Here is a 25,065-nt window from a genome sequence, read left to right on the forward strand (position 1 = left end):
CATCCCCCCAACTATCTAAAGCCTTAAAGAAGACGTCAATTAACCCAATAGAAAAATAGGTATGGCTTAAGCATCCCACCCCCCTCAAAAGCAAAACCCTGCTGTATAACAATGTTAAAAACTCAAAAGATAAAGGCATAAAATCTGCCACAGTGAACCCAAGTCCAAGTAAATTGTACTAAAACAAAAGCACTTGTTCCTTCCTTGTTTGTTCCTTGGAACAAAAAACTTTCTGGTATAAGACCAGAAACAAGACATTTGTCTTGCAAATGCAGCAAACCTCAAAAACTAGAAAACCTTGTAACATTAAAAAAAAAAATTAAAAACGCTGTGAGGTCTCCAATGCATATACCAGGAGCTTGTAGGCAAGCACCTCACCCCCTTGCACACCCTCAGTCATGCATGATAATGATCTAAGCCAACAAAAGCTATTGTTAATACAGATGTAAGGCCGTAGGTAAAGAAACTAAAAATTGCAGCCTGAAGCCAGTCAAGAGTCTCCTTTCTTGTCTTTCTTTCTGGAATCTGGCTGACTCGGAGTATAAAATCTGCTCCATCTTGGTGCAGTGAAAGTAAGATCCAGCTTGCATTTTCTTGTCTTTCGTGGAGGGTCAGATTCTATATCAAGTTTCAGAGCATATAATAAATCATAGGCAGTCTCGAGATCATCAACCTGCAGAGTCATGGAGTTTTTATTTTATTTATTTATTTACCTTAAATTTCTATCCCGCCCCCTCCACGAGTGGACTCAGGGCGGCTAACAACATTTATATTTACAATTTAAAAACCAATAAAATACAGTTACAATTTAAACCCATTATGTGGTGCTGTACCACTTCAATATAAGCGAGTTCTTCTTTTCTGAGAGTGATCACGTAGTATCGTAGCTCTATAATGATGTGGGGTGGCAGTCCTCTCCCAGTTAGATATTAAAGACCTGTTGGAGCAGTTCAGTTTTGCAGGCCCTGCGGAAAGTAGAGAGATCTGCGGAGAGTAATGATGCACTAATAATTTTCTCATTGGCAGCTAGTGGTATTTTATGGCAGCTTCATTTAGGCAGGTGGTAATAGGCTTTAAAACATGCCTGATTTGCAAGACTTTTGCAGATAAGTTGGGAAATGTGAAGATTTTAGCGTCTTTGAAGGGAAGACCGTTTTTCACTCTGGCCTCTCGCAGTATTACATTTTTTGTTCTGATATCGAAAAATTCAACCAGAACATCGTGCGGGCCGCGCTGTTTAGGGACGTTCGGGGGGCCAATTCTATATGCTTTTAGAATAATAGGTACTACCCCCTCCTCCAGTTGCAATATTGATGCTAACCAGGGGTCGTTTTGTAGAAAAATAGGTGGTGGAGCTCATCCAGGGATTGTTATGCAGCTGCACATACCATTCAATGGACAAGGAGGTGGAACTCTAGCAAGGTTCAGGAGCTGTGCTCCTGTGAGCTCCCACTGAATCCGAGGCCTGATGCTAACCATGTAGAAACGAAAGAGGAAAGTTCAAAATTACCTTCCGCCTGTTCCTCAAAACCACGAAATTTGAGAGATCGTTCTCTAAGCAGTTGTTCAAGTACCAAGATTCTTTCTTGCACCCAAATTTCAGCCTTCTGGAGGTACTGGATATTATAAGGGTTGGCCATGGGGTTCTTAAAGGCTGAATTAGCTGTATCTGATACCTTTTGCAGGGTGTTTTGGATAGCAGATAATTGGTCGTTCATAGGCTGAAGCATACGATTGAGTTTGTTAAGTATGTTTGTTTCAAATAAGTCCTGTATGTCTTGAAGCAGAGGATTAGATGGGTTCGTCTTCATATTGTCCGGAGTAGCGGCCGTCTTGGTTTCAGCGCGACCCTGGGACGCAGTTTTCTTGTCTGCACTGGCAGGCTTAAAATAAGCCTTAACTGAAATCAATTTGGACAGGGATTGCTTCCTGCGGGTCTCAGAGGGTTTCCCCATTAGTTGTTGCAGAAAGATAGCACTCAGAAAGAGTATTTTGTTGGCGTTGAAGGCTGCAGGGGGCGAGAGATCGCCTAATGCATGTCCTCCATCAATGCAACCAATGCCACGCCCCCTCAGCTTAATTTTTCAGTGAATAATAATAACTTCTGACTGACATTTCACTCTTTCACTTCACACACCCCTCCCTCTCAAATTGTCCTTTCTCTGCTTAAGAAGAAAAGATTGGATTTATACCTCACCCTTTACTATCTGATGGAGTTTCAGAACGGCTTACAATCTCCATTCCCCTCCCCACAACAGACACTCTGTGAGGTAGATGGAGCTGAGAGAGCTCTCCCAGGACTGCTCTTGAGCAGAACAGCCCTGTGAGAACTTGTGTCTGCCTCAAGGTCAAATCAGCAGGTGCATGTGGAGGAGTGGGGAATCAAACCCAGTTCTCCCAGATAGGAGTCTGCACATAACCACTTCACCAATCTGGCTCTCAACCTTCTATCACAGTGGTGGCCAACAGTAGCTCTCCAGATGTTTTTTGCCTACAACTCCCATCAGCCGCAGCCATTGGCCATGCTGACTGGGGCTGATGGGAGTTGTAGGCAAAAAACATCTGGAGAGCTACCGTTGGCTACCCCTGTTCTATCAGCAATGGTGTCTCACACTCCTATAATACTCTGACAATATTAGGATTTGGTTCTCTAACTAACCCTAATATGTGCTCTTAAGTAGTCTATTTTTCCCCCTAGAATCTTAGTGCCTTTTACAGCGCTAGTATGGGATTCTAATAAGAAGATTGCTTCTCAGACTCTGTAGACTACTGGCTGACCACAACTGACAGTTAACTGCTGTTATGCTGCTGAGAGTTCACTGCTGACTGACTTCTCTCCCCCCCATACTTTTTAGCTCTGCCCACACTCTCTCAGTCACCAACCAGAAACCTCACTCACTCATCCCCCCTTTTACCCCCCTTTCTCTACTGCAACTTACCAACAGAGCAACACATATATATGAATTCAAATGTTACAGTTTATAGACATTTATTAAAGGATATTTGATTTCTTTGGATTATATCCTGGATTGTCTTGATATGCACCTTACTTAGGAATGTGGAAACATATAAACAGGATACAAGCCTGTCTTAACTGATGAGCGGGTTTGTATGAGAGTAGGCAGTTCCTTCAAATGGCTAGTATAGTGTAGTGGTCAGAATGGGATCTGGCAGATTCCTCATTCTGTCATGGAAGCTTACCGGGTGACCTTGGGCCATACACACACTCTCAACCTAATGCACTTCACCAGGCCGTCATGAGGATAAAACTGAGAATGTTGTGAGCCACTTGGAGTACCCATTGGGGAAAAAAAGTGGTGTATCAGTGTAGTAATTAAATAAAAGTACCTCGATCCCATAGGGTTTCTAAAGAGAGAAATAGGACTTTGAATATGGCCCAGAAAGAATCTGTCAACCAATTCTTTTAAAATCAGCACAGTAGGTATAAAAACATTAAAATTAGCATATATTTGCTCTATTCCAGTTAACAGCTCTGCTGTCACATTCTGCACTATTTAAAGTTTCTAGACAATTTCCAAAAACAGTTCCTTGTACAGCACATGACATTTAACAGATCTGGATGTGATCAGATCATGAACTGCTTCCTTGGCATACTCCATCACCATGCGTTGGAAACTGGGGCTTGTGCACATCGTGGTGGCCACTAAAAGTGCCTTGACTAGTTAAATTATTGTGTGGCTCAGTCAGTAGACACACATTTAATAACACTGACAATTTACTTCTTTATGAGGAATACCACACTGCAACCAATCAAGAACAGTCTCTTATTCTCTGGTTGACTACATTGCCAACAAACAACACCGTCGTCTTGTCTGAACTGAATGTCAATTTGTTGGCTCCCATTCAGCCCACTACTGCTTCCAGACACTTACTCAAATATCCACTGACTCACTTGACTGTTGACAAGAAGTAGTTGGATGTCATCAGTATAGCAATGGCACCTCACTTAAAATCAGCTGACAACCTCTTCTAGAAGTCATAAGTACGTGTTGTACAATTTAAGGGGCTTGATGGAATCCTGCATGCTTTCACAGTACAAAATGATAAGTCAAGCAACTGTGACTCCCAGCACCACGCTCTAGAACCATTCAGCCTGGTAAGACTGGAACCATTAAACTATGGTACCCTGATATCTAGCTTGGCCAACCAGTTCTAAATTATACCATGGTGCATGGAACTGAATGCTGAGAGATTCAAGAGAACAAGCATTCCTCCTGATTCCATACAAAGGTTGCCCATTCAGGCAGCTTCAGTTCCCACATTAGTTAGGCTGGAATCCATCTCAAAATGGATCCAGATAATGTTTTGTCCAAGAATACCAATAGTGGTATATTTATCAAGTAGTGCAATAGATGTACATCTATCACATTTTGCTGGAAAAGGGATGTTTCCTATGTTACCAACCAATAAGGGATTAATATATATCTATCCACTGGCAATATTCATGCCTTCCTTTATATCTATTTTGTCTTGAGATGATGGCATTTTGCTAATAATAAAGAATTGATGAGAATGTGCTTATAAACCTGCTTTGAAAGACAACAAAAATTCCACCTTAACTACACTTGAGTGCTCACACCCAAAGTAACCTAAAGTGCCATCCTAAAGAGAGTTACACCCTTCTAAATCCATTTAGGACAATGGGTTTAGATTAATATAATTTTTTTTAGGACTACACTGTTAATTTGCTCATTACCCTTTGACAAACGTTCATACAATCAGGACTGTTTTGAAAGTGTAGCTAAGCCGCTAAAGAACCCTAACCAAATCGATAGTTTTTGAGCAATTGTAATATGTATTTGTAAGAGTAGAACGTTGCTTCTATTCTACGTGAATTGTAATGCGAATTTGTGACCGGTTCTCTAGTTTCATCCCTTTGTGCACTCCCCCTCCCCTTGCAACTGGGGCGGGTGTGGTCTTCTCTTCTTACACCCTGTTCGTTTCACAGCCTGGCACTTCACCATCATCTCTCCCTGCGCAAAACACCGGAAGCAGGAGCACCGGCAACGGCGCAGAAACAGGCCCCATGGAAATAGCAGTCGGATGAGAAAGGAAAAGGCGGACGAGCCACGACCCCTCCAAGCGAGACCACGAACAGAAAAAGGAGGGTTTTTGTCTAGGGATCCGGAATGGTGCTGCTGAATGAAGACTTCCCAAGACGGAAGAAAAACCCAGGGAAGAAGGAAACATTTGCCTAAGGAGAGGAAAATGCCAACCTTCCCCCACCCCCCAGCAGAGAGCACAACCCAGCCAGCTCTAAAAATAAGCACTAAGCGAGGCCATTCCCCTCCCTGCTCACTACGCTCGTTTCCTCCTCCGTCCCTCCCCCCTCGAGCACCCACGGACCTCTCAGCGCCCAGGCCAAAGCAGCAGCAGTAGTGGGCGGGCCTAGGGAAAGGCAGCTCTCAGCTTGATTGGCAGGCTCCGCAGCCCACCACGAGGTCGGAGTAGCGGGGGATCCGCTGTCGGCCGCCAGAGGGTAGCGCTGAAGCACCTATCAGCTGCTCTAGGAGGTTGTGAGTGATTAGGGGGTGGTGAGCGGAGTTTGGGCGTGTGCTGATCGCTCGCTGGTGGAAGTCGTCTGGTGCACACGCATACATTGTCCAAGCCTTCGCCACCGCAACAGCAGCAGCTCCTGACTGAGCGGGCGGTCTGGTGCCAATGCGGGGAGGGCGCTGCAAGCAGGGGGCTCCTCCGCCGCCTAGGTGGAAAGTTCACCGTTGCAACGAGCCAACAGATCATTGACTAAGCGCAAAAAGCCTCTCGGAGGCTAAGGGACACAGGATCTGTCTAGAGGGATTTCTCTCTCCCCACCCCCCATGCAAACTTTGCATCTCCCTCCCTACGCTTCCTTTAGAAAGCCCCCGAGAAAGTGCAGCATTACTCTTCTACCTTGTAAGGAAGACATCCTGGTGGGTAAGTAAACCCGCTACCGCCAATATCTTTGGCTATTTGGACCTGGCCGGGGAGGACGTTCTCCGACCGTTGGTTTTTCTTTTTTGATCGCAGAATAATTTGTACCAGCAGCAAGAGCCTAGGGAAGGCAGACATGAAATTAATATAGATTTGTGGGCGTCCTGGTCTCTTCTCACACTCTCCTGGGAATGTTCAAGTCAGTGGGTGTAGTAACAGGCACTGCAGTGGCTCTGACAATGTGTCCCAGGAATCATGTGTATACACTGGGGTCTTGCTGGCTTGGCGTTGCAGGGCTTGGTTTCTCAAGCAGGAGTAAAAAAGGCGGGCTGCCTTTACGGCATCTCTTTCTGGAGGTCAGCAGAAGCTGCAGCAGCTGATAATCTGAGTCTCCAAAGTCAACTGTGAAGGCCAAACCAGTTCCTAAGAGTAAAGAGAAAGTCGTCAGGGTCGTATGTGCAGAGGGAAGGGTAGGTTGCAGGAGTAGCCGTTTTGTGGGGGAGACACTTTACGCAAGTGTGGAGAGAATCACAGATCTCAATAGGGTGAGTTGGGAAGCAACTTTGGCTGTGAGTATTAAGGAAATGGCCTCGTGCTGTGTGTGAGTGAGAAATCAACGAACTGGGATGTAGTGGGGTGTGTCTGTTTGTGGCTGGAGGGCAAGGATGACTCTGTGTTAAGAGACTGGGGGAGTAGGCACTCATACTATTCTACCCTGGGTTTATTCTTACGGACTCCTCCCCTTTGTTGTCAGTCCTCCTCTGGGTATGTATGTTATAGGGTGAGGCTTGCTTGCAGATTATGTGGCAACAGGCTAATGTTTTCCTTTTGGTGCCCCAGTGTGGTAATTCCTTTATTGCATGCCGTGATGCTATGCCATGGGACATCTGTTTGCATCAGGAAGTCAGCCCCCAGGGTTTCCACTTCCCCTGTACTGTGGATTTGCTGTATTCCGAAATTTTGACACCCTTGGGCATTGAGGGTTAAGAATCACCTGCTTGCTTGTCTCCCTGCCTAGGTTTACAATGACTCTGCTTTCTGTAAACACTTCCTGTCAGGCCAGAGAACATGGGGGGAAAATGGGAGGGGCACTGCATCCTCCAGAAGAAACCCCCGGTCAGCTGGCTGTGACACTGCCGTTGCCTGTTTGTTTTCTTCTTCCAAAGGCGACCCCTGTCCTACCTGGCTTTTCCAGGTCTCTGACTACTTTTATGTTCTCACTGTGGCACCCATCTGCACTTTAGGGAGTGGTCTGAGATGTGAAGTAAGTTTAGTTACAGTGGCAGATCCAGGTGGCTGCTGTCCTTTTGGCATGTGCAAACAGGAGTATCTCTGATGTCTAGTGTCTCTTTATGGTTCTGAAAGCTTTTGAGGGAAAAGAGCTTAAACTGCAGTGTTGTTTTTGCAAAGATTTACGTGTTACTTCTGTTGCCTCTTTGGATTCCCAGTTCCTTTTAAATATATATTGTTTTTCAGTATTTTGTGGCTTTCAGGTACGACAGTGCATTGATTGAGGAGGGGTCAACATGGCTTCCTTCTTTCTAGGTGATGCTATTACTGATGCTGCAAACTGTCACTTGTTAATAGTTCCTGAGGACCCATTTACTCTGTGTTTGGGCTTATGGCTTAAAAAATGCCTGGTTTCTGATTGCCCCTAGTGCCATCAGCAGTTTGACAAAGGATGCCTAAGAATGTGAAATAATGTGTTGTTTTCCCCACAAACACTACTGAGCTGAGAGTAAATTGCTACTAGATCATGAAATTTGACTGTCAGGTTATAAGCATTTTAAACAGGTTTCTGTGATACTTCCTTTTGAACTAAGCACTAATTTCAGTCAGCTGAGCCAGGATAGGAATGTGTTTATTCCCTGTAGAAGTAGTGTGGGAGAGGTTCACATCCTGTTGCTAAAGACAAAAGTCATTCCAGGCGGTGGGATCTGGCCACTGTCTAAGCATGTAGTGACTCCCAGTGGGAAAGTCTTTATTCAAAACCCACCTGTGAGCCCCACCCATGGAAGTAGGAGTCACTGCTCCACAGTCCCTTGTGTTATATTATTCTCTCTTAAATAGCATTTGGCTGTTGGCAACCCATCAATTTCATGACCATTTTGGTGTAGCTTAATGTAACTTTTGGGAAATAAGCATTTATCGAATGCACTAAATGTGTCTGATTAGTAAATGTCAGAAAAAAGTTCAGCAACGTGGTAATTCCTCAAATACATGCCCATCTTATTGGGGTTTATCCTTGACTCTAGAAAAAGACCAAGTCTAGATAAGAGAGTTAATTCTGTTGCTACATTGTTTTGATAGGGGATTCTTTTCTTTTGGAAGTAAATGATGGATGAATGAGCAAATTGTTGAAAAATGAGAATGCAGCTCACAAAATATTAGTCTAGCAGTTTTCAGGAAAACAGTTGCAAGTGGAGTTGGAGAAGCATTTTCCTTTAATTTTGTTGATGTGCATATATGCACATAATGAGATTTACTATGGACATGAAGCTGTTTTTCATATACTTTTTTTTCTCTTCTGGAAAACATAGCTGTGCACACTTGTGTATTAAGAGAGGGGGAAATGAATTCATCACACTTTACTGGCAGCTAAAACAGCTTGAGCTTGGCTTGAACTGTAGAAGTTTTTTCATCTAGATTTTCATGATAACCCGTTTTATCTGTGATGGGGAATTTGAATGGTTATGTAGTTACCGTAAGTATCTAAAATTCATAACAAAACCCATAGTCTTATGGAAAGTTGGAATTGTTCTTACATTGGTTAACGGATGGGAAGGCGACGATTGGGAGAATAAAACAAGGAATAAAAAATGTAGATAAAACTTTGGTGCAATTTTTTTCTGGCATTTATATTAAATAAAAATGAAAACTCTTATTTATACTTGAGTTTATTATATTAAACAGAGAAATATTAAGAAATGTTGTATTGGCAGCCATTCTGGAAACCCCTTAGGGCAGGGGTGTCAAACTCATTTGTTATGAGGGCCGGATCTGACATAAATGAGACGTTAGAGGGCTGGGCTGGACTGTGTGTGTTCCCATTAGGCAGCAGAGATAGAAACTTTATAAAGGACACACAATTAAAGAGGAGGAGCCTCAGCCAATGGAGAAAATAGGGGTTTTGCTATTTAGCTCCTGTGTGATTGAGCAAGCCTGGCAAAGCAAGCTGTTATGCAGAAGGAAGCAGATGACAGCCAGTTGCTCAGGGGCTTGATAGGAGCCCTCTGAGGGCTTGATTCGGCCCCCAGGCCAGATGTTTGACACCCCTGCTTTAAGGTCTTCTAAGAATGAAACTGCTGGGGTTCTTGAAATGCTGTATTAGATACATATTGCATTTTGCTGCCCTCTCCCGCTATTCTCTCAGTGTATCATGATTGCTTTTCATTATGGCTGTGCATGAACAATAATGAATTTATTTGGGCAGGGATTGATGGAATGGGGGATGACCATCATATTCGTTTTATTTAAGAAACATTATCAGTTATGTTCCATGAAAATGTTTATTAATCTATTCTATAGCAGAGTTTTGTGTTCAGATAATAGCTTGGAGTTGCTCTATCATTTTTTGTGTGTGTATTCCCCCCCCCCCCCATAGTATTAAGTAACACGTATTATTCTGTTTCGTTTTGTACTATTTTAAGGGAAATAAACTCTGAATGTTTTTTAACCTCTACCACCTTGATGAGATAGATGTAATGTAGGAAAGAGAACATGGAGGTCTCTGTGTTCTACGTAATCTTTGAGAAACAGGTATCTGCTACATTCTTAGACATATTAAAACCTGGGTTTGCACTCCTATATCAAGAAACAATGGCCTGAAGTGAACTTTGCCTAGCTTTGTAGTTAGGTATCAGATAACTTATTGCTGAATACCAGTTATTATGGTTGGGGTCAATGAGGGTGGGCTGTTGCCTTCACCTCTTGTTCAGAAATAGGATACTGGGCCCTTGTTCAGATCCAGCAGAGCTGCTATTACTCAGTTATTGGTGTTAACAGTGTGTGGCAGCTTGTAAGTACAGTGTTCTAGCTTGGCATTGTAAAGGTCAGGAAATTTCACAGCTACCTGATTTTCACAGCCCAGGCTCCACCTTCACATACCCTCATCTTTCTCATTCCTTTCTGTTATTTTCCTTCTTCCTTTAAATATAGCTGTTCAGCTTCTTGGGGAAGTACTAGGTGTTGCCTTATACTACTCCATAAAAACCCATGTGCACAGTTGGTGGCATGTAAATAATACTAGGCATATTGCTTTTGTTTTGCTGATACAGTAGCATTCAGAATGTTGTAAAATGATAATTTTGTTGCAAAGAATAGAACATGACTTTAAATTTGTTTGGTTTTCTAAGCTGATTGTGTGTTTAGAACCAAATTTGTCCCATATGCAAAGGGTCACTTACATTGAAAAGTGTCTTCCTGCTCCTCCCTTTGGGAAGATTGCCTCCCTCTCACCCCATTCCATATCCAGGGCTTTTATTCTGGAAAAAGAGGTGCCGAAATTCTCAAGAGGGAAATGAAGGAGAAACACACAGTGCCCCTTGTGAACTTTTAAACATTTTTTGAGAGTTTTGTTTCTACAACGAGGTTCTGGAACGTTGTTCTTCCACATTCCCCCAGAAAAAAGCCCTTCTCCCAGAAAAAAAAACACTCTAAGACATATAGTACATATTTTACGATAGACAATTTAGCACATCTCAGATTCTCCCAGTCTTCTGCATATTCATTTATAATATCCTCAGTTTTAAACACAACTCCTATGTTGCTTATTGAACCTCTGCTGCTGATCCCCCCCTAGTTTAATAGATATTCACAGCAGTGTTGATCCCCAAGAGAATGCTGGTCTTGTGATGCTCTTAAGTGGTTGTCAGAAATCATAAGGAACTTCTGCAGTGAGAAAGAGGCTCAGAGCCATTCCTGGGTGCTAATAGAAGGGTTAATGGCTGATTCCGCTTATAGAGCCTACTATCATTACAGCAGACATAATGGCAAGGGAGTCTGCGTGCAAGGCCAACTGCTTTAGCTGATGTTTCTGAGGATGAGAAGACAGTCTGGTGGCAAAGGCAAACTGGAGCATTGCTCCTTCAGAATCCCAACTAATTGATTTCTAGGTTTCTAATGCATTTAGAAAATGCATTAAGTTCATAGAAATAATCTCTTTTCATGAAGGATGCAGGAATAGTGATTACAAATGCAAGATGAAGCAGCCACAGAATGGGATAGTCAGTATCTCTGCTACTGTGTATTCAGAGAGATGATCTTATATATTAGTTTATGCACAATAGAACTGGATATTTGCAAATCTAATGAGGGCTAGAGACCTAATTGTGTCTAGGAAGCTACCTACGTTTCAAAGCCAGAAAGGTATTCTCTGTTCCCCAGTCTTGGACAGTGATTTGTGTGAATGTACGAACTCTTTGTAGTGATGGCCTTACATGGGATAAACTAATTTTCAATGTGTGTTATGTCTAATGACTTCTAATGTGTGCTTCCCAGATTACCAGACTCTGCAACAGGAATTCCAGGAAATGAAATGGTGTATGTTTTATCCATAAGCACTTCACACTTAGGATGGCCGGTTAAACATGAGAAGGTTAAACATCTAAACTGGAACTCCTTGCTGTTCTGACCTTTGCTTCACCTGCTTGTGCAGTGAAGGAGACCTTTGTATAACATTGGATTTGGTATTTGTTTTACAAGGTCTCAGTGGATAGGAGCTGATGTGGGGGGTGGGGTTCCCCAGACTTTTTGAGCCTGTGGCCACCTTCAAAATCCTAACACAGAGTGGTGGGCACATCCACAAATTGACTGTGGCAGGAGATGGAGCCAGCCACAAAATGGCTGCTGTAGCTTATCTTCAGTTAGCACCATGTGCTGTGCTGTCAGCTGCTGCCACAACAATGTTTTTAAATAATCTGTACAGCCAATCAGAAGCCCTGCTGGGTTCTGCCTACTTTCTAAAAACACTGGGCAGGTGCCTGGAAAGGTGTTGGTGGACCCATATGCTAAGTTCATAGATAACAAAACTTACATTGTTACATCATTCTGATGATTTACAGTAAAGAACTGCCTATTCTTGGTGTATATTGTTGTATATATGTCTAATCCAGGGTGGGAACCTTTTTTCTGCCAAGGACCATTTGGATATTTATAACATCTTTTGCGGGCCATACAAAATTATCAACTTAAAAACAGTGCTCTGTCGAAGGAGAAGGATTCTGGCCGGCAAAATTAATGCAAATAATTGTTTTTCTATTTGAAGTCACATGGGGAGAGTCTAATTCAGCACACACACACACACGCCCTGGCCTGCCCCCCTAGGCAAATGCCTAGGTCCAGGCATATTAGACCACATCCCTAATATTAGCATATTAGGTCACACGTTCATTAGCATATTAGGCCGCACCATCTGGGATTATCAAGTGCAAATTTAACTTGTAGTAGCTGGCTCCCACCCCCCACCAGCCCTCCCTCCCTCCCTTCAGCTGCTCCCAGCAGACCTTTAAAGGCACCCACATATTCCAGCAGCAGTCCTTCACAATGTCCATGAGAGGGGGGGGGGGGCTCAGCCCAGCAATCCCCAAGGACCAGACCAACTGATCTCGAGGGTCGTAAATGACCCTCGGGCCTGACGTTCCTCATCCCTGGTCTAATCCTTCTCTATCAGTATTGAAACTGTGGTTAGATGAAAAGTGGAAGCAGTTTGAATACATTTAAATTTCACTTGCTTGTAATCCAGCAGTTTTTATAAAATAGCATTTTGATTGATTATACAAAACAGACACTGCATCCTCACTTGGATGGCTTGGGCTAGCCCAATCTCATCAGATCTCAGGAGCTAAACAAGGCAGCCCTCATTAATGCTTGGATGATGATGAAGAAGAAGATATTGGATTTATATCCCGCCCTCCACTCCGAAGAGTCTCAGAGCGGCTCACAATCTCCTTTACCTTCCTCCCCCACAACAAACACCCTGTGAGGTGGGTGGGGCTGGAGAGGGCTCTCACAGCTGCTGCCCTTTCAAGGACAACCTCTGCCAGAGCTATGGCTGACCCAAGGCCATTCCAGCAGGTGCAAGTGGAGGAGTGGGGAATCAAACCCGGTTCTCCCAGATAAGAGTCTGCACACTTAACCACTACACCAAACTGGCTCTCCAGATGAGAGACTGCCAAGGAGCTCTTTCCATCACCATGGATATTGAATGGATATTTAATCCAGTAAATTGATTAATCTCCTTGTTACAATCAAAGAACATCTTGAATACTTTTAACTTTCCTGGGCTTGCTTTGTTTTGTTCAGTAGATAAATTGTGTTCTTTTCCAGTTGGAACATAACTGTCATGCTGAATCTGTCACTTCTGGGTTCTGTTTTCTCTTGACTGTCATGATAGCCACATCATTTTTACTCCCCCAGTTTTCTTTCTCTTTCATTTTAATTTTTCATTAAGATGCCTTCTCATTTATCTTATTCTTTAAAGTGGCTGCATATTATCCCCACCCCCCAAAAGTTTACAGCTAGAGAAATTGTGCTTATTGTCTCTGGATTGATATCAAAATGAATGGCGAAGTTGGGAGGTGTAAGGTTGCTGTGCAGTGTTACCACTTTCCTCTAGTGTGTGGTATACAGGGCTTTTTTTTTTGTAGAAAAAGCCCAGCAGGAACTGATTTGCATATTAGGCCACACTCCCTTACACCAAGCCAGTTGGTGCTGTGTTACTGCTCAGAAAAAGCCCTGATGTTTTTTCATGGCTTCCCAGTCAGTTGAATGGAATCCATCAGATTGCTAATTTCATTATTTCTCAGATATTGCTGGAAAATCATAATCACTATTTACAAGAATCTCATCATTGGGATTGGCTGTCATTCCTTGTTGAGTGGACACCTGTTGGTAAAGACAAATTTATTGCTGCATAATTTGTGAAGAGGTCTATATCTAGAATCAGATTAAGTAAAAAGCTTTGGAAAATTAAAGGAAAAAACTGTTTGGCAGAAGCTTGCTTTCAGTATTGAAAAGTTCTAGTACTACTGTAGTAATTTTTCCATTATCAGTATCAAAAATTATCATGTGGCTAAGCTCTAGGCATTGCTGTTACCTTAAATTAAAGTTTACAGGGACATGGCATGACAGTTTTCCTGAAGCAATCTACTTTAGATTGTACTCTCATGTATATTCAACTAGGAAGTAGGTTTAAGGATAGATTAGGTTAGGTTTATTCGATTTATATCCTGCCCTCCCCACTGAGGCAGGCTCAGGGCAGCTTACAATTTGTAATAAAAAAACCAATTCATAGTAAAACAACAATAAAACATTAATCAATATAACATTCAGGTACTAATTGCTATGCAGTTACAACTTCAGTGGCATTTTCACATGTTGAGGATAGAACAGTAAGACTGATTTTGGGCATGATGCTGAAAAATGTAATACAGAATACAAGAGAAATCAAATACAGGTTGTGGCTAGTGTTAGTTCTATATTTACATTATGATCTAAGTATGGACGCTTTGCTTGTGAAAATGTCTATCTTTGAGTTTATCATGTCTCTTTAAAATATGTGCACTTGAACAGTCTATGTATGTGGAAGTGTTTCTCCGATGCTGTCTGTTTCTGTAGGTGAATGGTACATGATTTTCTTTGGGCCCCCCTGCTGTTTTGTTGTATGTATCAAAGCTCTGGGATGTTTGATTGTCAGGAATTGCAAAGGGAATTTGTGCTGCTTGCTCTGATATGTTGTTCTGATTGTATTTGAATTGGGGCTTTCAGCATTTTGACATATAGTTGTCCACCAAGTTCCTACTGCCCCATTTTTGGCAGAGATCTGAGATAATGCTGGGAGGTACCGCTTTTGATTGAATACTTACATGTGACACTGTCCTACAAATAAGGTACCTGTTTGAACACTAAGTGTGTGTTTTGTTAGATGCAGCTATATTCAGTATAACTTTTAAAGGCATTTGTGTGTGGTAGAATACCCAGGAGAATGTTGCTGTTGAATCCAGCTGCTTGCCAGTGATTGGATTTGTCATGTTGTGGGGCTAACTCCATGCTGTTCTGGCTGAAGTTGGCATGTTGTCTATACTGCTCAAAGTAAGGTCTCCATTTTTCTCCCCAGGACCTGACACAGGAACCATTACATTGGTGATGCAATTCACTTTATGGATGCAATGGGTCAGTGCTCAAAGGAGGCTGGGCTGTGGTCAGACAAGCGCAGATACAGCTATCTGACCTCTGCAAGTTGACCTTAATATATAACATCTCAGAGGGATTTCCTGCATTAAAATTTTGTTGTCTTAGATGATGCTGTAGAAATGCTGTATACTTTCCCTTAGTGTGGCTGTGTGCTTTACACAATAAATTTGTGCTTCAGGCTTAGTACAATTAACTTTTCAGTTCTTAAGCAGGGCCGACCCTCCACTAGGCGAACTAGATGATTGTCTAGGGCGCCGGCCTTGGTGCCCTCATGTAACTCGGTGACGTTATCAGTGCGGGGGTGGGGGGAGCGCTAGAAGTTAGCCTTGCTTAGGGTGCCGGACAGTCTAGGTCTGGGCCCTGTTCTTAAGGTACCACAGGAGTCTTTTTAGCTATGCCCATATGAATAGAAGAATTAAACAGTGAATGGGAGGGTTGGAGAGAAAGGGCATACAGATAGGAAAGGGAAGAAAGCAAAGGTGGGTTTGTTCATTTCTTTCATTTATACCCTGCCTTTCTCCCCATAAGGGACCAAAAGCAACATTATATTGCTCTTGCCTCCATTGTATCCTCACAGCAACCCTCTGAGGTAGGTTAGGCTGAGATTATGTGACTGGCTCAAGGTCACCCAGCAAGCATCCATGGCAGAGTAGGGATTCAAATTTTGGTCTGCACAGTGGCCAGTCAGTTCCTCTGGAGGGCCAACAACAGACCTTTGCCTGGGGTTGCCTCCTTGCTTTGGGATTCAGAGGTTTAGTGCCTCTGAATGTGGAGGTTCCCTCAGTCACCATGACTAGTAGCCACCGATAGACCTAGCGTCTGTGACTATCTAATCTCCTTTTAAAGTTGTTTATTCCTTTGGCCATCGCTACATCCTCTGGCAGTTTCCCATTTTAATCAATCTCTGTGTACTGTATCTGTCCTGAACCTACTACCCATCAGCTTTACTAGATGCTCTTGAGTTCCAGTCTTTGAGGAGAGAGAAATTTCTCTTTGTTAACTCTTTCCATCCGATGAATAATTTTATAAGCCCCTCTATCATATCCCCCCTTAGTTGTCTCTTTTCTAAACGGAAAAGTCCCAAATTCTTCAGCCTTTCCTCATAGGAAAGGTACTCCAACCTCCTAATTATCTCGCTCTCTTCTGTACTTTTTCCAGCTCTGTGATGTCATTTTTGAGATACAGTGACCAGAACTGTACACAGTATTCCAAATGAGGCCACACCATAGATCTATGCAGGAGTATTACAATATTGACCATTTTATTCTCAGTCTATTTCCCCTTCTCTGCTTCACACATGGCAGAAATAGTTCCCTACTTATGGGTCAGTGCTCAGAGGCTGAGGTCCCAATGCTAAGCACGTTTACTTGAGAGTAAACTTGCATTAAGTTCATCCTTGACCTTTGGGAGCCACACAATATGTATGAAAGAGCCGCATGTGGCTCCTGAGCCACAGTTTGGCCACCCCTGGTCTAGAATCTCATCTCTCATCACCTCAAGTTGATTCAGTTTTTCAGACTTTCTGCAAATAGTTTCTGTGGCATGGGTACATGCCCCATACTTTCCATAGTGAACCTAGAAGCAAAAAATTCATTGAGTTCTGCCATCTGCCCTTTTTACTTTAAAAGTCCCTTTTCCTCTTTGTAATCCAGAGGCCAAACTGCTTCTCAGGCAGCTTGTGATAAATTACAAAAAAAAAATTGTCCTGACACTTTCAGCAACCTGTTCCTCAAAAACTCTTTTTGCATGCTTAATTATTGACTTACATTTATTTTGCCATAGAATATGGTCCATTCTGTTCAGTTAATTGGGACAGACCTTCCACTTTTTAAAAAAACCTCTTTACATTTTTAGCTTCCTTGATTTGTGTTAACCCCACAGCATTCTTTTAGACTTGGCAACAATAATCCCTCTAAGTTGTGGAGTCCTGTGAGCAAAAATTCTTCTTTGTGAGCTACTGGCATTAAAGTTGTGAGCTACTGCATAAATTAGTTTGATTCTGGGGCCATTTTTCCTGAGCTAAGACAAAAATGTGTGAGCTGGAGGCTAAAAAACTGTGAGCTAACTCACACTAACTGATCTTAGAGGGAACATTGATTGGCAATGCCTTTCCTAACCTGTGAAATGCATTCTATATGGGTTTCAATTAGTGTGGTTTTAAATAGCTTTCACAGATCCTCTGGAGATTTGACTTTCTTGTGATTCTCTTCCAACTTCCTTTTAGCTATTCTCATTTTTGTCAAGTTCTCTCTTTTGAAACCAGATGTTACAGTTTGGGACTTTTGTGACAGGCTTTTTCTATCAGCTGAGGGAAACTCACACACCCTGCTATGATTCTGAGGGACCCAAGTTTATTCTAAACTATAAGCCTTTCCCTCAGTCACCAGGTGCTTTAAAGGTAGCAAGTATATAGGCTTTGGATTTGCTGCTGTAAGGTAAGTTTTATGGTGCACAAGTAGAATCTCAAGGTCACTGAGGTAGGAATTATATATTAACATCAAAGAAGACCTATTTACAAGTAGGTTTCAAGGAACAGATCTGCAGCACAGGTCTCCAAATAGACAAAAGAGAAACCTGGCTGGGGCACATTAGTTTAAAGAGTAGTTTCATTTTTCTTTCATACTTCAAACATGAACAGGCTTTTACCAGTTAGCCACTAGGTCAGATACTAACTCACACACACACACACACAGAGGATTCCACCCCACCAGCCTGCCTTCTCCCAAGAGTCAGACTAAATGGCACCAGATCTGCTCATTACCAGAGACAAGCCTAACAATTTGGTACTCTATTCTCTGTCAGAAGCAGAGGCAAACCACTCTGCCACATTACCAGGCAGATTTCACCCAGCCTGCTCTTTTCCTGAGCCAGACCTGAGCTCTCACTACTCTCTCCCTGAGGCAGAACTGAACTGCTATGTTTCCTCTGACATTCCACCCTCCTTCTCAAAGATGATTGGGTGCTGGAACTCCCATAGGTGCAAGTGAGTGGCTGTTTTTCCTTTCAACTTTCAACTATCACAACTTTCCATTGTTATGAATGCTGAACTTAATAGGATTGTGGTCACTGTTCCCAGTTGGTGTAGCAATCTTTGCATCTCTCACCAGGTCTTGAGACCCAGTCAAAACCACATCCAAGATCACTACACCTCTGGTTGGCTGTGTGACTAACTGTTCCAGTTCAGTCATTTATGATGTCCAGAAATCTCATTTCTACAGCATGACTTGAGCATGTTTACCCAGTCATTGTGGGGTTAATTGAAATCTCCCAGTATAATATTATCTGCATTCATTATCTTCCTTGTTTCCATCTCCATCTCGATATCAGCTCAAGGGTTTGATCAGGTGGGCGATAGTATTTTCACCTATATTGTTTATGTTGGGGAGCCAATTCCCCTGATGTTTTGTAATTTCGTAGATTTTGTGCATACTTTGATGTACAATGTGACACCTCACCCAACGTTGTCCCTCTGTGTTTTTCTTGTAGAATTTATACCCAGGAATGACTGTATTCCATATATTTTCCCAATTTCACCATGTTTCTGAGATACCTACCATATCTTAATTTCCATTGAGCACCAAGCAGTCCAGCTCCCCCATCTTGTCATGGAGACTTCCAGCATTGGCACTAGGGATGGGCATGAACCAGGGGAAATGGTGGCTCATTTCATTTTGTGATTCATTTGATATCTGACCTGGTTCATGTTTCATTTGGTTTGGGAGGCATAGAACACACTGGAAATCTTAAATAGGCTCTCCTCCACTGGGTCTCAAGTTTGGCAAAGATTGGATTTGGAATGCCTGAGTTATAGCCCCCTCCCCCCAAAGCAGGTTCCCCCAGGAAAGCTCAACTTCAGCTCTCACAACAACTCTTCAAGCTGTAGAATGGGAGCTCTGTGATTGGCTCCTGGAGCTGCCAGTCAAACTGCTATGGATGTTTCTAGAGCTCCCAGAAGTCTGTCCCCAGCATTGCTTGGAAGTCATTGAATCAGTACCAGACTTTTTTGGGGAAAAAAGCTGTAAAAAGAAACCAAATGAAGCACCAAGGTTCAGACCAGTTTGGATCAAACCATTAAATCAGCCCAATTCATGCACAAATCACGATTCATGGTTTGGTTCATGCCCATGTTTAATTGCCACCTACAATGTGTTTCCCTCTCCAGTAATTCTCACCTCCCTCTGCCCCTTAGTAACACTTATCTCCCTCGCCCCCTTGGTTACCACACATGGCCCTCAGTTGCCATTCTCCCCTTACTTCCAAGTTCTATTATGCTCCTCACTATTACCCTGAGTGTGCAATCATCCATTTGGACTGACTTGTTCCAAACATGAGGTTCCCCAAATCATGATGGCTTTTCTCCTGTGTAAGGTACTTGAGAGCCCTCCTCCTCCTCCTCCAAGGCACTGAAACCACAGCCACTCCTGCTCCCAAGCACAGAAACCACAGTCATCTGGACCAGCCAGGTGTCCCACAAGTGCTAAACCTGTTACCAGAGGCTTTTTCAGTTTCCCAGTTCTCTTCTGAGGTTATCTGCCAGCTCTCAGTAAGTTAACTCCTGACATTGCAAGATAGGAAATGTTCCAGTTTAGTTACCTGCTCAAGTTATAAGAGTGTATACTGGACTAGAAGTATTCTTAAAGCACATCCAAAGGCAAATAAAAGAAAGCCTCTTGCTCATCAGATGCAGGTCCACCACACAGTTCCTGCATGCAGGCTTGAAAGAGAAAGTACCATCCCATTCCAGGTAGGCCACATTGTTGATGGAGTAATCAGACTCCCACTCCTGAGCGGGGCAAGTTTACAGACTCCTTGCCTCAGTCCATGAACTGATCAGCTAATCAGGATATGGTTAGCTAATTGTCACCAGTAAGTTGAAATAAATTAGGGAGACACCCAGGGATGGTTCTCTTAACTGCCCAAAGCCAAAGTGCATTTGGTTAAAACAAACACATTGCTTTTAGCATGTCAGGCCTTTAACTTTGGCTAGCTTTGAGGTTCTGGCCTTTAACTTTCTGCCTAGTAACCTGATTTTTTCCTCCAGGATCACATGACTACATTTCCCAATGTCATGGTGCCAACATACACCATGACTGCTGCCTCCTCCCCAGCACTATCAACCTATCTAGATAGTGTGTGATATCTGCAACCTTAACACCAGGGCAAGCAAGTCACCATGCAGTCAAAACACCTGTCACAGACCCTACTTTTTGTATTCCTAATTATTGAATCACCCACTACCAAAAGCCCACCTCACACCAACTCCACAGCGGTGTTCTTGGTACAAGAAGATATTGGTGCAGAAGTTATAGTATTTTTATCCAAGTGTTCAGCAACACTCTTGAGTATCCCTCTACTTATATAAATTGCACTGCCCGGCTGAGGCAGCTGCCATCTCTTATCCTCCTTTGTAGCCTTGCTAGCTGAGAAGGATGTTGGGCTTATTCAAACGCATGGTACTTTCTGAACTTCCCTGGGATCTCTTGGTCAGCCTCAAGATAATGGTCGCCCTGTGGATGTATCTTAATTGAAACTAAAACAACACAAGCCTGTTTATAGACTGAGCAAATGCTAGGGTTGCCAGTTTCCAACAGGCTTTGTAGCTGTGCTTGCTGATGTGCACGCATCAGCAGGTGCTAATGCCATGAAAGGCCTCAGTTGCAGATTTCTATGTATGAGGTTGCTGCTCAAGACACAAGAGCAAGCTAGGTTATGATTTTGGGGTGGGGAAAGAGTTCTGGTCAGTAGGAAACTTTGTCAGTAGAAGTGATGCCACTTCTGTTCTTTCAAAGCAGTGATGTAAACTTTGGGAACTGTTCCAGTGTTCTTATGTGATGCTTAAGTTTCTTTAAATCTGTTGACTTCTTGCTCCTTTAAGTATACTGACCTGAGAATGTAAAGGCATAGGAGAGCATATTTCTAAAGTGCTCTACTTCTGGACAAAACGGTTTTTATAATTCCTTCAAAGACTGGTCGTCAGACTGAATGATTGATATCCCCTGCAAGTTAGTTGGAATGTATGTTTCAGTTTTGTCATTTTGAGAGTGTGGTCAGCCTCTCTCCTGATACTCAACCTGGCTGTTTCCCCATATAGGACAATATGGCTGTTTCCCCATATTGTCCATACCCCAACCGTCAATCCATGATTTCGGGCCCTTTCGCACATTATAAACTTTCAGCTTGGGCCTTTAAAAAAAACTTGCACAAGTAAACAGACTACATAGCTAGAAGGTAACTGCTGAATCTTGGTAATCCTGTGGTGGTTCTTCATCAACCCCCACTGTTGGGTATAGTATGAGAACAGCAGTCTCTGAAGCATTTGTGAAGCATGACTAATCAGAGATTTTTGCATATAGCAAACTCAGCCCAGGCTGACAGCCAGAATCTTTTCTCAGTGCAGACTTGTCACCATAGCCTTGCAATTTTGTGTAACTTTTATGTTTGCTATGGTAGGCTAGGTAGTGGGGTGAATTCATGGGGGAGTGATGTGGAAACTAGGGCACTGCTTGGTTCCAGAAGGGGCTACTGGGTATTTGCATATAAATTTGCTGATGGAACTCAAAAGAGTGAAAAGAGTTTTGATGTCAACTTTTTGTTTCACTTAATGCCTAGTTAAAATCTTTAAAGAGTGGACACATCTGTAATGCTATGCATTGCTTGACCATAATCACCCAGCTCCTTGGTGTGAGTTCTGCATGCTTTGCTCATGTCAGCTTTACCTGTGGTTAAGTGTTGCACCAGGATTGCCCCAAGACTAAGGTTAATCAGGATACTCTCTCTCTGTGTCTGCAGAGACACAGAAGTCCTGGCTGCAGCTCTGCCCAAAATCTTGTGTGATACAATTTTCACCCAGTGTTGAAGGTGAGACTGCTGCCAAAACAAAAAAGCATAAGCCAACTCTTGTTTTTTGGTAGTAAGTTATGCCTTTCAGTTGTGCTTTCTCACTGCATGCATTCACTTGCACAAACAAATATTCAAGATAGTTTCAGAGAGCAACTGTGTAGCTGTGTTGGTAGATTCGAGTCCAGTAGCACCTTAAAGGTAAAGGTAATCCCCCGTGCAAGCACCTGTCGTTTCCGACTCTGGGGTGACGTCGCATCACAACATTTTCATGGCAGACTTTTTACGGGGTGGTTAGAGACATAGAAAAAATCTTGCTAATCTATAAGGAGTTACAGGACTCAGATCTAAATATCCAAGACACAGTCCTCTTTTTCTTTTTTTACCTTATACGGTCCTGGGCTTGCTTCTGCACAGTTGTGAACTGGAAATGATATTGCAATTAGTCTTCATGTTGAGGCACCTCCTCCTGGCTTTCAACCATTAGTATCTTCCCAGTATCTTCCCAGGGTTGATGAATGAAACTCATTGGGGGTCTTGAACTGGGAGAATTTGCCCTTCCTGTAGGGCTCTTAGGGAACATACAGTGGAGGTGTGTTCCGTATGTGTGGCCTCATGCCTGGGTTAGGTCTTGAATGAAGCAATACATCACCCCTTGGCTGCTGGAAAACCCATCCAGCCTCTTGTTCTTCTTTTTAAAATATATACATACTTATTTGAAATGAGTTCTCTTTATGTTTGCAGATGTTTGGAGCCTCCTACAGAGCAATGGATCCCAAACTGTGGCTGAGCTTGGTAGTTAAATATTTCTCTCCACTAGCTAATTGTTACTTCCAATCCCATCACAACGTTACCTGCAACTGCAAGGTTATTGCTAGACTAATGCAATTTGTAGCAGCTGTGTTGATAGAAGGGGAAGGGGGAGAACATTTCACTGGGTAGATTCTTTAAAAATTACATAAAGCAAGAGTTTTGAAGAGTTGTCCTCTATTTGGGGAAAGCTGTGGTTGGGGCAAAAAGGGGCCACTGTGGAGAAATTGGTAGGGGCAAAAAGGGAGAAATTTAAAATTAAGAAGAAACACTATTCATTTCAGCAACATGCTGCTTTGAGGGAGAGTGTCTGTCGCTTTATTCTGAAAGGGAGGAAATGGCGTAGTATAAAACCTATGATATAGGTGGCGATCCAGTGTGGTCTAGTGATGAGAACATTAAATTAGGACTGGGCAGGGGAAGAAATGGAGATCAGATGAATTAATTTGTAACTGTGGAATATTGCTAGAAATGTTGGATTCTACTTGTCAAGGCTTTATGGCCTAATACATCATTCATTACTTAAGAGAAAAAGAGCTCCAGTTAAAATGTAGCAAAAGGTCCACATTTGATTTTGTATTGGTGATTTGTGTTTGTGTTTTTTATTCCTTGGGCCTTTTTACAGTGCATAAAACAACTGAAGGTTAGACTTCACGTTTTGTTTTTTCTAGCAGAAATAAAATCTAATAGGAACATGTTATGAAATAAATTAACGGAAAACAGCATTTTTAAAAAAGGAAAGGAAAGGTCCCCTGTGCAAGCACCAGTCGTTTCCGACTCTGGGGTGACGTTGCAGCATCTTAAGTATATACCTTTGTTGCAGCTCCAAAACAAAGGCAGGACTAGGACTAAAAACAGTGTGAAATAAAATTAGATACTCAACAAAAATACTCAATACTCAAGAAATACTCACGCTGAGAGAGAAATTTACTAATTCCAAGGTATAATTACAGTAACCCCTTTTGTTTGGAAAACTCTCAGAGGAAAATGTGAGCCTTCTGAAGCTTCACAGTGCTAACAATAAAAATTAGTTCTATTATTTTTAACGTACACATAGTACAGTATTGCTTCTCACCAGAAGAAAACCCCCTACCACAGAATAGTAAGTCCTCTTCATTGTCATAACTTGATGGAAGATCCACAGAAGATCCTGTGGAAATCAAATTGCAAACAGCCATTTGTGTCAGAGGCAGCATGGAAGTCCTTTGCTCATCCTGCCTCAGCAGTTGGTGTGATCAACTTGGAGGTTCTTCCTAGTTAAGTGGGAATGTTGAGAATGTGAGAGATAATAGCCTTTTTGTTTGCATTGTGTTGAGTGCATATATGACATGGTATTCTGTCATAGCAAATATAGCCACCAAGGAAACTGGCTATACCACCAGGAAACTTTGTATGGAAGCACCATCTGGCAGTGGCATGTGTTTTTTGCAAATAGTCACATGTACATCCCTGCTTCAGTTCTTGAGTCCCTACTCAATGTGCCACTGCCCTTAGCAGATGAATGCATGAGCACTGGAAAGTGGGCCTCTCTGGTTGTGGCACCGCAACTTCAGAACTCCCTTCTCATCATGAGTTGCTTAGAGGCTGACTTTTAGGCTAAGATCATGTTATTTATCCAAGCTTTTGGTTAACTTCTCAGTTTGATACTCTTAACTTTTATTGCATCTATATATCGCATTTCCAAGAGTTCCTTCTACCTGCAGATTTGTGGATTGGGGCCATACTTGCACGAAACAGATTTTTCTGCAGCATCCAACAAGCTTGGATGGCAGAGCAGGAATTCAGACTTGAGTTTCCCAGATCCTAGTCTGACACTTCTACCCCACACTTGCTTAATGTTCTTGATTTTTTTTTTACTGCCTTGATTTCTTATTGGTTTGATTTCAGTTTTTCCCCCACTTTGTTCCTTTTAGTTTGTTTCATTGCTGTTCATTTTTAGTCTTGCATTTTTTTTACAGTTAAGGTGCGATGCATTGAGGAGCAGTATATAAGTATTGTAAATAACAATAGCAACTATATTAAGTGCTGTGAAAATGGGGAGGAAGGGGAACCCAACAGGTCAATCATGAAATTTGGCTGAGAGAGATCAAGTGCTAAAAAAAAAAAATCAGTGTGCATGTGAGTTCTTAAAAGTTGATTTGATAAACAGACTTTCATTGCCTGTTGCATGCTTCTCTCCCACTTTCTGAATTCATTGCAGCACCAGATTTGTGTATTGACCTTAATATAAATAATTACTGATGTTAAAAGTTCAGTAGGATTGTGAAAGAGACTGAAATTTATTTATGGATA

The 25,065-nt window shown here is 42.5% G+C and overlaps 1 protein-coding gene across 1 annotated transcript in view; it reads left to right on the forward strand.

Moving 5' to 3' along the window:
- The first annotated feature begins 5,464 nt into the window (after positions 1-5,464).
- HRAS (HRas proto-oncogene, GTPase) overlaps positions 5,465-25,065 on the forward strand; it is an 86,206-nt gene continuing 66,605 nt past the window's right edge. Inside the window, exon 1 of the mRNA XM_060261927.1 lies at positions 5,465-5,937. The gene's annotated coding sequence lies outside the window, so the exon portion shown is untranslated. The remainder of the gene's footprint in view (positions 5,938-25,065) is intronic.

This window comes from Heteronotia binoei, chromosome 21 (genome assembly GCF_032191835.1).
Source record: "Heteronotia binoei isolate CCM8104 ecotype False Entrance Well chromosome 21, APGP_CSIRO_Hbin_v1, whole genome shotgun sequence".
NCBI lineage: Eukaryota > Metazoa > Chordata > Lepidosauria > Squamata > Gekkonidae > Heteronotia > Heteronotia binoei.